The sequence below is a fragment of the Taeniopygia guttata genome, chromosome 5, assembly GCF_048771995.1.
Source record: "Taeniopygia guttata chromosome 5, bTaeGut7.mat, whole genome shotgun sequence".
NCBI classification, from domain to species: Eukaryota; Metazoa; Chordata; class Aves; order Passeriformes; family Estrildidae; genus Taeniopygia; species Taeniopygia guttata.
In genome coordinates, this window is record NC_133030.1 from 23447360 (window position 1) to 23461929 (window position 14570).

Here is a 14570-nt window from a genome sequence, read left to right on the forward strand (position 1 = left end):
TGTTCTGCTAAAATTTCCTAACAGCTAATCCTGACACATTTAAGGAGGTTTTGATAGCATTCTGCTTCACTGAACATTAAACATTATATTTCTATCCTTCTTAAAAGAAGTTTGTTTTCATGAAAGATATTTTAAGCCAACATCAAAAGATGGACAAGGAAAATATTTCTACTTACTTCAAAGTCTGCACTTAAACACCATAAATAGATGCCCATATTATTGCATAATTGTTTCTGCTTACCTTGTACAATTGTACCAATTTTTTTCAGCCAAGAAGCACATTTCTCTGCAGTCAATCAACACATAAATGTCTCCATTATACTAAATATAGGAAACAAGGTGAGTTATGGTAAGCAATTAATTCCTCTACAATGTGTGACTTTAAATACTACAGTACATTCTTCTTAAGAGAAAGAAAGATAATGGATGTGAGATCTGGTCATTTTTATTTATTTGGATGTTACAGTGAACTCATGGGCACTCTTTGCCCCCTTTCCCGGGACCCTGTGACTCTGATCAAGATAACCCTGGACCCCTCCTTCCAGCCCCAATAGGATTGGCGGAGAGCCAGGGAAGCCCACCCTGTCCAAAGTCTATATAGACCCCTGACATTTCCTGTTCCTCCTCTTTTGCCCCGCTCTCCCCTAGGACATCACAGAATAAAGAGCTGAATCAACTTATATCAGGGTAAGAGCCTCTTTTGAAAATCTTTGCCATCTCCTGATATTCCTCCCCTCAAAGCCTCGGATCTCTGGGCTAGCCTGATTATTCAGGGGGCTGTGTGAGGGCGGGAACGTCATTTGGACACTATGCTAATTTGGGAGGAGAAGAGATATATTCATGTGAAAGTCAGCTGTTAATTTTTATTTCAAAATATACAAAAAAATGTTTGAAAAACATAGGTATTTTTCATATTCAGATTATGAATAGTTCCTATTTTGAAAGCATTTTCTATAGGAATTTGCCTACATTCAAATTCAGAAAAGACAAGAAACATCTGGAAAGCAAAGTGAAAAAAGTCAAGGCTGGTTTTATTTTGATTTTCAGTTTAAGAGGGCCAAAATCAGAAGTACTGAGTAGTTCTGATTTGCAATTCTATTTAGATTCTATATGCTAGAAAGTGCAGACCCTTTCACTGTCAGAATCTCCTACAAGAACACTGTGTCGTGCACTTGAAATACCAAATCAGTGTTTACACTAACACTAGGAAGTTGTTTTAAATGTTTACTTCAGGATACTGCTATGACTAAATTATGTCTTATGTCTTCATGTAAATGAGTGCAGTGATGTTTGCCACCCCTGTTACAGGCAGCTTCTTCACTTTCCATGACTAGGGGCTATTTCTAGGGACTGATGGATCTCAACAGTACTGGATCACCTTGTTACAGAGGAACTGCAAGAACTGGATAGGAATTTATTTTTTCCCCATACTAATATATTGCTTTTCTTACTTCAAAATAATTTTAAACAGACAGTCAGAAATTTCTCAACAGTCTCAGCTGGGGATAGCTAAAATATTATATTTTTCAAACTTGATCTTATTTTTTTTTTTTTGAGATAAATTTGCCAGTACTTCAAACTAAAAATTTGCTACTTAGAAAGAAAATAATTTTGAAACAAGACATTTCAACACTTTTAGAAATCGTCTTATTTCCATTCTATATGTTATTTAAGTTGATTGATTAATCAAAACTATTTTTGGTGTAAAGAATTTAGTTTCAGCAAATAAAAAAACAAGGTTTTGGCAAAGATGCAAAATGAGAGCAATTTTCTACTTTTAAGAACAATATTCTGACCCCTAAGAAAATAAATTGTGCAATCTACATATCCATATGAAACCAGCAGTATCAGGGGTTGTTTCTAAGGAAATTTCCGTGCACCATATGATGTACCAAGATGATGTTGCAGATGGCCACAACCAATACTGTTCTTTGAAAATTATTTTGAAACTTAGAATGGATAGGTACAAGATTATGAGGGAGGTTTTAAGAATTAAGAGTACAGACACTACTGTTAACAACAGAAATAGGGCTGCATGTGTAAGATTGCTCCATATGAGTTGCATTTTGAAAAGATCAGACACCGGGTTTAGAAATTAAAGCATTTATTAAATTGCTTATTAAAGTGATTATTCAACATGTTCAGTGTCTTCCAGATGACGTGTCCACCTAGTACAACTGATGACTGACAATATCCAGGATGTCTGCATGGCTGTGTCTACTGGGCAAATGCACTGAGACAGCCTGATAGAGTATATTCTGCTAGTCACTCATCTAGAAAGATTTATTCTAGTGACTAAACAAGTAGCCACTTTTGCAATTCTTTGAGACATCAATTCCTATTATTATGCTATTCTGGATGCTGTCTCACAGTAAGATTCTAATTAAATAGAGTAGGATTCCCTACCAGAGTCCATGAGGAATCAGACTGATGGAAGCATGAAGGTTTTGTGTATGCCTACCCTTCATCTGAGTTTTGCCTCAAAACATAAGAGGAAAGGAGGTGGGCTAATGAATTTCTTTAAGATTTATGTCACTAAATTAGCCCACTTCACTCCATGCAAATTCCCAGTGACTGCTGAACTACCCACTAATGAATACAAGTATAGGCAATTACATAACAAGTTGCTTTAGTCAAGACTATCTACTACAGCAGTCAGTGACAACATAGCCGATGGGAGCATTAACCATGTATTATTCTTTCCCAAGAGGAAGGGTCTTTCAAAAATGCTGTGTCCTTTTGCACATTAATGACTCCATACATTTACAAACTATGGTAGGTTGTGATATAGCAAAAGAGCAGTAAAGATTCTATGTGTAGTAGTGCATAATCTCTTTCTCAAGAAAATAGCTTATGTGTAGTACTAAATAAAGTGACAATGAATTTATAAACACATTATGTATGGTTGGAACAGGGAGCAGAAGATACTGTAAAGTTACATACATTTGTTTCTTTTGTCTTTGTACCTTAGATTTACTAGGGTTTGGAAGGAAAAAGAGGAACAGTTTGACTTCCTATACAAGAATACACAACCTTGGAAGTTGGTTAAAAATAAGAAAGCTATAAGCTTATAAAATCATTAACATCCAGAATAAAAAAAAAAAAAAAAAAAGCTGACTTTTACCAGAAGAGAACAAAGCATGAAAATACTTAAAATATTACTTCATTTTCAGTAAGAATTGCCAGCATCTATGAGGACTCATAGAGCTCTGACAGTAAGACAAGCAGAGAGAGAGGGAAGCCTGGAAGTGACTTTTGGAAGTTTAGTCTGAGATCCTCATATAAACGGTCAGATACCTATAGAAAAGGTATAAGAGTTTAAAATATACTTTTTCTAAATAGTTTTATGTTAAACAAACATAATTTTGCCATAATGAAATTATTTTATTATAGAGTATCAGTCTTAATTCAAGAGGAAAAATTACTCGAATCAGACCTGCTGAATGATCTAAGCTGAAGAACACAACTGCATTCTGTGAACTGCTTCCACCACACACACCAGATATAATCAGAATGCTCAACTTGAGACTTTACAGATATAATGAAAATATCTATTCCAAGACTGCATGCAGTTTATTAACTTAGCTACCCCAGGAAAACTAAGTGAAATAATTCTGTACTATTCTACTAATTCACGTGGCTGCTGAACCCATGAATGAAATTAATGCAAAAAAAGCAAAAGTCTCAAAACTCTAACTCGCTCCCTTACACTCTCTTTTTCATTCAGTTTTCTGTTGCATAAACCACCTTTGATTTTGGGTATACATTATTCTGGTGGCTTTGAGCAGCTAATAGGAGAGCTTGTGTAAGATAGTAAAAGAAGGAAACAAGCATATCTATATTTATTTGCCTGTTGCTTTTTTTTTCCCCCCCTCAACTCAGTATATTTATAAGACAACACAGAAATGGCCTCTGACTGTTTACCCTGTTTTTCAGGGAGATGAATAAGATACAAAAGGCCACTGTCTCAGTAGAGCACTCAGATTTCATTAGTGAAATGGACAGTCCTGTACAAAGAGCTGCCCTTACATAAACTTCAGCCATTTGAAATTATGGCTTATGTTGGTAGCAGAAACTTTCCAAATTCTGAGAATAGATTACAAGAGTATCAGACATTACAGGAGCAGTGATCTGGGCCCATGTGGAGAGTGTTTATTGTTTACATTTCACTTCCTCTGCACTAGAGGCACAAGACAGATGCAGGGAAAAACAGCAGCTTTGTCATCCCACGTGTCTTTGCAATCAGCCTTATCATTGATTAACTTGCAATTTCCTTGTAAACTTCATCAGAAATAATCAATCCATTTTGCAAGCATGCCTTCAAGTGTAACATATACAACCTGAATATCAAAGAACATTTGAATTCTAAAATCATGGCAAGAATTTTCTACTTACACTATTATTCATATAGATCAGAAACACACAGATCTTGAAGCCAATGCTGAAATGAGTCTACTTGCTCAAAGCTTTAATGCCAGCATGAACCATAAATATATTGTTTAGAGAAATTCAATGCCCCAGAAGTGCATGACAAGCGTTTTATACTTTCTGTGACACATGTTTTATCTGTAAATTGTTGTAATCTCAGTGCCACACTGATCTTTGTGTTAGGCTTAAGTGAGTATTTGGTAAATAAAGCTGGTCAATAAAGATCTTTTTGACAGCAATTATGAAAAATTCCAAGTGCGTCAGACTACATAATTTTCTTCAGTACTGATTAAATCAATAACAGTTAAATCATTTGGATATGAAAGATGATGTGGGGCGGTTAAACCTTGTATTGAAAGGTATCACACAGGATTAGCGATATTAATTTCAACTATGTCAAAAACACAAGGAAGAGGAAAAATATAAGACAAATGCTTCAATAATCAGTGAACAAGAAATTTAAATACTAGTTTTTCTTTGGATGATTAAAAAAAGTAAAAGCTACAAATTTTAAATTTCTTGCTAGGATACTAATGATATCCTGCAAAATCTGGTTTTCTTCCTACAGACAAATAATTCTGAAGCTTAAACAAAACCACTGAGTGCTGCACAAAAATAAATCTACCAAGATAGCCAGTATTTCAGATTGATCTGCTGATAATGTTTATGGAGTCCATCACAGTCATGAATATATGTTTAAACTATTATATTACCCTTTTATACATCAAAAATGAAGCTACCTTTCATTTTCATGTGGTACTTCAGTTTTATCCAAATTCTGCAGTGCACAGTCCTGTCTTCTAAGATTGAATTACTATGACAAAACAAAGTTTGTTTGCTTGCTTTGCCCTTGCTTAAAATAAAAATTTGCTTTTACATGCTATTTGTTCTTACCATAAGATGACATTTAAAAAAACCCCACAGATCCATACAACTAATTGTATACCAATCACCTGTTATGACTTATAAAATTTCTACTGTCTACTGAAAATTAGAGAACACAGGAAAATTAAATAGAACATAGAGTGAGAACACACCTAGACAGACCTTCTAGGAATTTATTTGCAGATGAAACAGTACTGACATCATGTTCAGGGTTGCTCAACCTCTCTAAACTGAGTACTCAGAACAACAAAGTTAGATTTCTAGAAACAGCCTGTCCCACTGAGGTCCTCTGGTCTGTGTGAAATAGAGGAACTCACTATTGGCACAAGAGCAGAAGGAGCTCCCAATGTTTAAGGAAAACCAAGTAATACTTTGCATGGAAATGCAGGCTATTTTTGCCTGCATTGTATTCCCAGTAAAGAATTGAACCTACCAAAGGGAAAAAAAAATTCAGAATTGCCTAAATATTACACTATCTTTTAAAATACTACACTCCAGTGTGCTACCTACCTACCTTCAGCAAATGCTCTCTCATTTTCAAATTTTTATCTGTCAAAGAAGTATTAAGATTGGTAAGGACTCTGGAGATCTCCAGTCAAACACCCCTGTGTTTGACTCTATCTATATATGCAGATATAAAAATACATACACAAATATACGGAGGTTTACACACACACACACACATATATGCATGTCTGTATCTACATTTCTACATTTTCTATTTGTGTACCTCAGAGAAAATACCAGTTGTTATTTGGTTGTAGAGAGAAAGTTCCAACCATCCTTTGCTCTTAAAACAACACGGAAGGTTGAGGAAACAACCACATCACCTTTTGTCAGGAAAATCTCAGCAAAGCTGTGCAATTGTCCATTAGCGACTGACCACATATCTCTGAAATCTTTTCTCAGCTTCTCACTCTCTTTTAAAAGGCATTGCACTTGAAATCCCTATCTCTCCACCCTGATTCGAAACAGCTCTGCAGCCAATAAAGTTATTTTAGTTTCAATACTTCTGCAGTGGAAATACGACACCTACTTTTATAGCTGAATAACAGTTATTCAGCTTATTTACTCATGGAATATTTGAATGGCAAAGGGACAAACCATTAAACTTCACAAATAGTTTCACTATTTCTTTGATTGCAAGTGATTACTTGGCATCCTGATTTCCTATAAGGAAATACTCTGCTGTGTTTTGGTTTTCCAACTAGGTATAGAAACTGCTCTAGGATAAGCAGGCCTAGCTACACATAACTACAAATCTTCATTCTTACTATCTTTCCTTCTTCTACCTTAGTTTAGGTTTCTCAGAATCTTGACAGATTCTTTTTCTTATAGAGGCAGATTTCCCTCAGGATTTTGAGAAAACACTATGCAGGAGAGGAATTGTTGTCATTAAAACCACCAGAGACCCATGTCTTACCCATTCAGCTATAGATAATCTCTTTGTCATAAGTAAAGTTAAACTCATACACTGTAGCAAGTCCACCGTATAAAACCATTAAAATGCTCCTCTGGCAATATTAATTTTAATGCAAGCGTACTCACAAACACATAGAACTTCTTTTGCAGCCTTGGAGATGTCTGAGCATCTTACAGTTTTGTCAGTATCCTGTATCACATCATCCATCATAGAGACATAAAGCTACTAAGACAACTAAAGAAAAAGGCACCAGGAGCATGGCTGGAGGCTGTGCATTTACTAGCTCAAGCTTTTTGGTTGCTCACTGAACTCATATACCTTTCACGGTTGATTTCTTTGGACAACTACCTATGGAAATTAAAAGAAAATGTTGGATAAAAAAGGGCTTTGTAGGAGATGACACCTACCATGTCTCCAGCCAGTTATTATACCTCAACAGCTTGAAAGTTTACCCTCTTCCTTTACCTGCATTTCAATTCACACAGTTCCATTCTCAATAATGTATCATTATCTACTAAGCAAACTCCCCTGATAAGCATGCACTTTTTGGAAGGTCTATGGTGCAATTTCTCATTTTCAGAGCTGAATCTAATATATGGCTATAATCTATTCTGTTTTCTATTTCTGCAATACTTCTTTGCTATAATACTTATATGATACAGACTATAAAAGACAGATCACTGCTCCTGCTATGATAATGGATCAATATTTTGCCTTAAATGTACTGACTCTGATGGGGTCCTGAGTGTTCTTCATTGAGAAGTCAGACTGTTGAGGCTTAATTAAATAAAAACCATACCTGAAAAAATGCTTCAGTAGTGTCAGTCACTACATTATTATCTTCATTTACTCTAGCTGAGTTAGATTTAGATAGCCTCAAAATTAAAAGGTTTTAAACTATGTATAAATTTAAAATGCAGTAGAAGTCCTGATATGGAATGACTTAACACCAACAATGACAGATTAATGTTAAAACAAAACCTTTTTTTTTTTTTTTTTTTTTTTTTTGGAAGCATGGAGGATGGAAAGCATATCAATTAGATATCTCTTCATGAGGAAAACCACAGACCTGTGGCAGTGAGATGCACCATTACCTGGTTACTTGACAAGGGCACTAATCAGTCTGTACACATTTTCTGTCAGTAAAGGATGTAAACCATTCTTCCTGCTTATTACACATCATCTAGCAATCAAAAATTCACAGACTGTAACATTGACCATTTTGTTAATTAGACTCAGGCCCTGCTGATGGGTGCTGACATTACCCTCTGCACAATTAATTTCTATGCAACTGTATGATGAAGTCAAAGAAAGATATTTTCTGAACTTCCTGCCCCACAGCCCTAGGTTTCATCTGGAAAAAATTCTGCCTGAGCTACATGGATTACTAGCATAGTCAATTCAAGTGCTGACAGCCTTTACTTTTTTATCTAACTGAATTAAAAATGCTTAGGCAATGGCAGAGAAATCTCACACATGAAATCATCAGAAACTCTTTTAATAGTGGACATCTTACAGTGATTTCACATTTAGAGCTGGCAGTGCTAATGTCATTCCCTGATGGGAAAAGAGACATGGTACAAAGCCATGGGATATAAGTTTTATCCCCATCATCTTTTTTTTTTTACTTTTCACTTTAGATGTACAACAGGTGCTTGTAGGAAAGCCACTACTCTAACTTAATCATGCTCACAGAGATAAAATGCTAAGAGGCAGCTCTGGGGGGAGAATGACAAAACACATTTGCACAGTTTGCACTACAGATTTTATTTAATTTAGGAAGAAAGGCCTGTGAGGCTTACTGCATTGTCAAAAGCTGTAAATATAAAAGTGCCTTCAGTATTTCCTCAAGTTCTAAGTAAAAGGTCCTTTGGATTCAGAGATAAAGTTGGACTGATGAAATCAGTCTTCATAGCCTTTCAAACTGATATTTGGAGGGTAAATATGGTACGGGTAAACTATACAATCTTGAAAAGAGTTTCAGTTACTTCTTTGGAAGAAAATCTCATTCAGCTCTGGATTTCCCAAGTACAACCACAAAAGTCTTGTTTGTGAATTCTAAAATAAATGCATACACACAATAATAATATTTTTACTCTTCAATGAAAAGTCCTAAATGCTAAAAAAACCACTAGATTACCACCAAAACCTTCTTCCACATCTATAATGTAACACAATATATTGCATGCATACAACACACATGTGAAATAGTTCATTCAGTGTTTTCTCCCTACCTTGGTTGATCCAAGTATCTCATTTCAACATGTATTCAAAGAGTTTTCTAGAAGAGACACATGATTTAATCATCAGATTATCTAATTGCTTTTTGAAGAAACAGATTAACAGGGCTACTATCCAGATCTGACACATGATTCCTAGACTCACTAAAAATAACATCAAAGAAGATATGGAGTAAATAAAACAGCTTCAGAAGGAAGGCAAAAAATTATGAAGGGTGTTTACCTCATATGGGAAAGGATGGATTATGGTCTCCTTTTCTTGTACATACTACCAGAGTATTCTTGCACAAAGGCAGACACCGAAAATGAAGTGAAAAAAGAAGTGGCTGCTAGCTCTCTACTAGCAACCCAAAATTTCTTCATCTGTGGAGCAAAGAAATGTGTCCTTTGATGCAGCTGTCCAAATCCTATTTTAAAATACATAATCTGTCTTTTAGGATAAGTATTTCAGGAGTAAAAATGCTTGTTTACAACTTGTTTTAGAGGCATTTCTGTATACAATAAGCTTTTCAGCTAAGCAATGAATAAACTCAACTTCATGAATTTCCTTCCATTTCAAAGAGGTTTCAAAAGCCTAGTCTAGACTTGTCCTTTGTTCTGGCAACTCAATTTAAAAGAAATTTTAGTGTAACCAAAATCATCTTGTTAAGGACTCTTTTTTTTAAATCTGCATACTTGAAGTAGTTTTTTGTGCTAGTGGAAAACCCATTACTTTTTTCATCTGACACTTGTACAGGTTTCATTTTGAACAGAATAAAAAATGAAAAGCTGAAGCTCACTTTTTCTCTTGTTTTAAATCTGTGAAAAACAGACATAGATGCATGAACTATTAACCATGAAGATAAGTGGCTCTACAGCTCAGAAACTAGAGATGAAAGACCCAAAATGTGCTGCATCATTTTACAACTCATGTTCTAATCTCAATATTTGCATTTGTGTTCTTATGATAATTTCTAAGGTAACATTTCAGCTACTAAAAAGTCATAATAAACAGAAGTGTAATAAACTGTGAAATTTGTGCCCTTGAGCTTTGAAAATTTTTATCCAAAACCATGCAGTCAACACTTCCAGCTAATATGTTATGCAGTATGATGATCTCTCAAATACAGCATCTGCATGATATCATTCTGATGAGCAAAGCAATACTTGTGTGATGAACACACATGCATTCACAAGCTGCTTTCAGATTTATTTAGTTATTTAAATATGTAGCTATCTAATGAAAATCAGTAGCTACACTAGTCTTCAATTTCCAACAAAGTATTTTGCTGATTTCATCATTTACCATTTTAACAGTCTTATTTAGGTATTGGCTGTATCAGAGGAACTTCAGAAGCATTTTAGGACTAATTATTTGAAAGAAGAAGGGAAGGAATCAGAAATATTCTCCTTCTAAAGACGTTTTAAAATCCAAGCCATACTGCACTGACACAAAATGCAGTCTGAAAAACACCATTACTGCCTCATCTATTGTATTTCAACATCAGGACACATTATATCCTAGTTTTTGGTGATGGAAAACCTTCAATCTATCCTTCCAAACTTAACACTGAACATTGCAGAAAATACAACTATCTCAATTGTACCAATTTAGAAAGAATACTCAGTGATAATTTCACTAGTAAGAATCTTATCTCTTGTAAAGAAAAAAATTCAAACAGCAAAAACTTAGAATATTAAAACACTATAAATAGCTTTTTAAAACACTATAAATAGACCAAATGGATACAGCAATTGTGTGCCAGCCAGGACAATGACTGGACAACTGAGAAATTTAAGATCTTATCTGATTTAGGAAGGTGTGTATCTTTAACATACATCTTACCACACATACTGTGCCATGAATATATATGACATATATATTATCAAACAAAGTCTGTTTTTCTAGAACAAGATAATTTGCCATATACAGTCATTGTAAAGGTCAACAAGCACAACAGTCATTAGCAAGAGGAGTACCCTTGATTTGTTAAGGCTATCCTGGACTACATGTTAGAAACCTTGTTCCAAGGGCAAAGAGATCTCAACTCAGTCAATAATTGTATAATGCACTTCAAGTAGAAAGGGAGAGCAAGACTGGCTGCAGAATACCCAGGGGCCTTGCCATGAGATCCACTCTGATAAGAGCAAGAAAATCCCAGCAAGTGCTTCCACCAACAATTGATTATGCTTTCAAGAACTCTTTCCCCCAGTTTTGAATCATTCTACCAGAAGAATAGGAAAGCAAAGTTTTAGCACTTCTATTGCCCACCAGATTTCCATTTCTCTATCCACATTCCAGAGCAGGATTTGGCACTAGCTAATACAGGTCTTATAAACAGCAATGAGGATGACAGGATTTTTTCCAATACTAGATCCGAGAACTTGCTCTCAGTGATGTCCTCCAAACCGGAATAAAACAATTGCCTACCTGGCTTGGATACACTCGTGCAAGACCAACAATTTGTGGAAATGGTATTTGGTACTGGCTGGTCGCATGCCTGGTGTGGTAAGCCAAAATTATCTCCACAGTAAAGCATTCCTTAAAGCAGTCAGACTCAACACACAGAGAACAGACTGAACACAGCAGCAGGCAGCATGACAACCAGTGATCTGACTTTAGTCCATAACTTGTCCCTTTTTCCTGTAACTGCAATTTGCCCACTGATTGTGACCCAACGGTCACAGAAAATACAACATGAAAATTTGGTTCCACAAGACATGTTACTATTTATGGGTATTTTCAAAGGCTACTTACAAGCCAGCTGCCAATTTGCAGCCCAGTTCCCAAAATTGGACGTCTCCTAAGACCAGTTTTGTTTTCAGTCAAATTCTAAGTGTCTTAATAGAGCCCCACTTACTTTCTGTGGCTACTTTCAGAACGGAACTTTTCCTTTCTGCTTATGTGTTACGTCTGGTGTGGTAGAGATGACACCACTAAAATATAAATAATGTTTTCCCAATATTGTAAAAAGAGTTCCAAAATATGCCTGTATTTTAAACTCTGTGCTTTCTCAGTCTGCATTTGACCATCATGTCACAAAGAATGAGGCAGCTTTCATAGACAATAATTCTCCTATCATTCCTCATCACAGATCTGAACGCAGAATGATCATCTAACAAGGGTTAGCTGCTCCCTAAGTGACGAGGAGACAGAAGCCACATTAGATAAAAAGGTTAGCAAGGCAGAGCACCATCACAGAAGTAGCAGAGATAATGATCAAGTTCAACCAAGAGTGCAAATCAGCAGAGAGATGTATAGCCATAGAACAGGTCCCAGATCAAACCAGGAAAACAGTCTGTGGGTCAAAAGCAGTTACAGGTTATCAAGGTGAGATACTATCCAGAGGTCAGTGAGCAAGTTCACAGGCACAGGACAGGTCAAGACAGGATACTAGCCCATGTGTTAGGACTCAGAACAGCAGGATCTGTGTCTGGGAATACAAATGGCTGAGCCAGCCAGCAACCAAACACTGCCAGCACAGCTCAGACAGAGGCTGAAGTCTCCAGACTGAGCCAACACAGAGCTCTTTGATTTAGAGACAGAGATATGGATGGAGGCCACAGCTGAGGCTGCTCTGGGCCATTAGAGATATTAGTACACTCAAGGCCCTAAAATGGATGATCTTGGCCACCTGCTCCTGATTTGGAGATTGCCTAACAATCTGTGGTGATTAAACAGTTACGTGGACAATGCAAAAGAGATACTCCAAACTTGGCAACCCTCACTGGGAGAACTTCTCTAGAGATTCTTATCTTTATCACTCAAACAAGAGGGTAATATTCAATTTAAGCCAAAAGCAGGATTTTTTTTAAGTTTAAAATGAAGCACCCTCAATATATAGTTTTAGCTGTGCTAAGATAGGACACAAAACAAGATTAATAGAATTCAGATAAGCATTAGACTTAATAGGCTTAATGAGAACATGTGAAATAGAATAATTTTAGAGAGAGATATAAATCCTCAAGCTCCAAGGCATATTTCTACCAGGAAATGAGAGAAGCTAAAAAGTTCATTTCATTATGATTCACTTTTCAGAATAGTCATGATCAGAAATGAGCACTTGAAAAACAAAGAAAACAGACAGCCCTTTTCAGTTTTTAAAAGGAACAACTTATATGCAATACAAACTGTTCTCATACTGGAGGGCTTTTAAAGTTCCCCTATGCCACTTACTGTCATAACTATGGATGCTTTTCTGATAGTGCAAATATATAAACTCTACTATTCAGATGCCTAATTTCACAGATTGTCCAGGAGTCAAGAACTTCTGGATGCTCTCTCTAGCATTCAACCTGTGTCTAATTTCCCCATTTGTGCAACAGCTTTAATAACATCTTTCTAGCTCACATTATAATGAATATTTTAACAATTGCAATAGATGAAGATAGTAAAAAAGGGCAGATGACAAATAAGGGTTGGACTAGGATTCACTAAAACATATGCAGACCACCAATGATCAAGTTTCAGCCGTAACCTTACTCACCCTTGACCACCTACAAAACAGAAAATCTCATAATTTTCAGCAAGGATTAAAGATTCGGGAATCATAAAATATTCAACCTTAGAAAGACACAAGTGTCTGGGAATGACACTAAGTTGAGTGGGAACATTCATCTGCTGGAGGTAGGAAGATTTTGCAGAGGGATGTGGAAAGGCTGGATAGATAGGCCAAGACCAATGGTATAAAGTTTAATAAAACAGTGTTGGGTCCTGAACTTCAGCCACAACAACCCCAGGCACAGTTACAGGCTTGCAGAAGAGTGGCTGAAAAGATGCCCAGCACAGAAGGACCTGGGGGTGCTGAATGTGAGCCAGTGTGTGCCCAGGTGGACAAGATGGCCCATGGCATCCTGGCTCGTAGCAAGAATATTGTGACCGGCAGGACCAGGCTGTACTAGGCACTGGTGATGCTCTACCTCAAATCCTGTGTTCAGTTTCGGGTCCCTCACTCCAGTGCTGGAGGCCCCTCATACTGAGGCGCTGGAGTGCGCCCAGAGAAGGGCAACGGAGCTGGGGAAGGGTTCGGAGTACAAGTCTCATGAGGCTCAGTTGAGGGAGCTGTGGTTGTTTAGCCTGTAGAAAAGGAGGGTCAGAGGAGACCTTATCACTCTCTATGAGTCCCTGAAAGGAGGCTATAGTCAGGTAGGGATTGATCTCTTTTGTCAGGCAGCTAATAACAGAAGAGAGGTCATAGCCACAAGTGGCACCAGGGAAGGCTTATGTTGGATATCAGGAGGAATTTCTTCACAGATATTGTTGTTAAGCACTGGAGTGGGCTGACCAGGGAGATGGTGGAGTCACCATCCTTGGAGGAATTCAAGAAATGAATAGACATGGCACTTAGTGCTATTCTCTAGTCAACAAGGCAAAGCTATATCAGAGGTTGGGCTTGTTGATTTTAGAGGTCTTTTCTGACCTAAAAGAGTAATGTGATTGATTTTGTGTGTGATTAGGCTGCAAAATGCCTTGAGAAATTGGTCTTTATCCTGTGTTGACTTCATCAACATCATACATAGACAGTCTTTTAGTCGGTTCCTTGACTTATTTCATGATAAAGACTCCTGCAGGAATACACCTCACTCTTCCCTGGCACACTTCTCATAAGCTGTTA

The 14570-nt window shown here is 36.7% G+C and overlaps 1 protein-coding gene across 16 annotated transcripts in view; it reads right to left on the bottom strand.

Moving 5' to 3' along the window:
* The window catches only part of LRRC4C (leucine rich repeat containing 4C), a 481162-nt gene that overhangs the window by 169326 nt on the left and 297266 nt on the right, over window positions 1–14570 (bottom strand). For 2 of the 16 annotated variants that reach the window (XR_012056306.1, XR_012056304.1), the window contains exon 4: window positions 8971–9017. The exons of 12 other annotated variants lie outside the window; for them this stretch is intronic. The gene's annotated coding sequence lies outside the window, so the exon portion shown is untranslated. Of the gene's footprint in view, window positions 1–1538; window positions 9018–14570 lie in introns of those variants that run through there. 2 more of the 16 variants (XR_012056312.1, XR_012056303.1) reach the window with 1 other exon arrangement.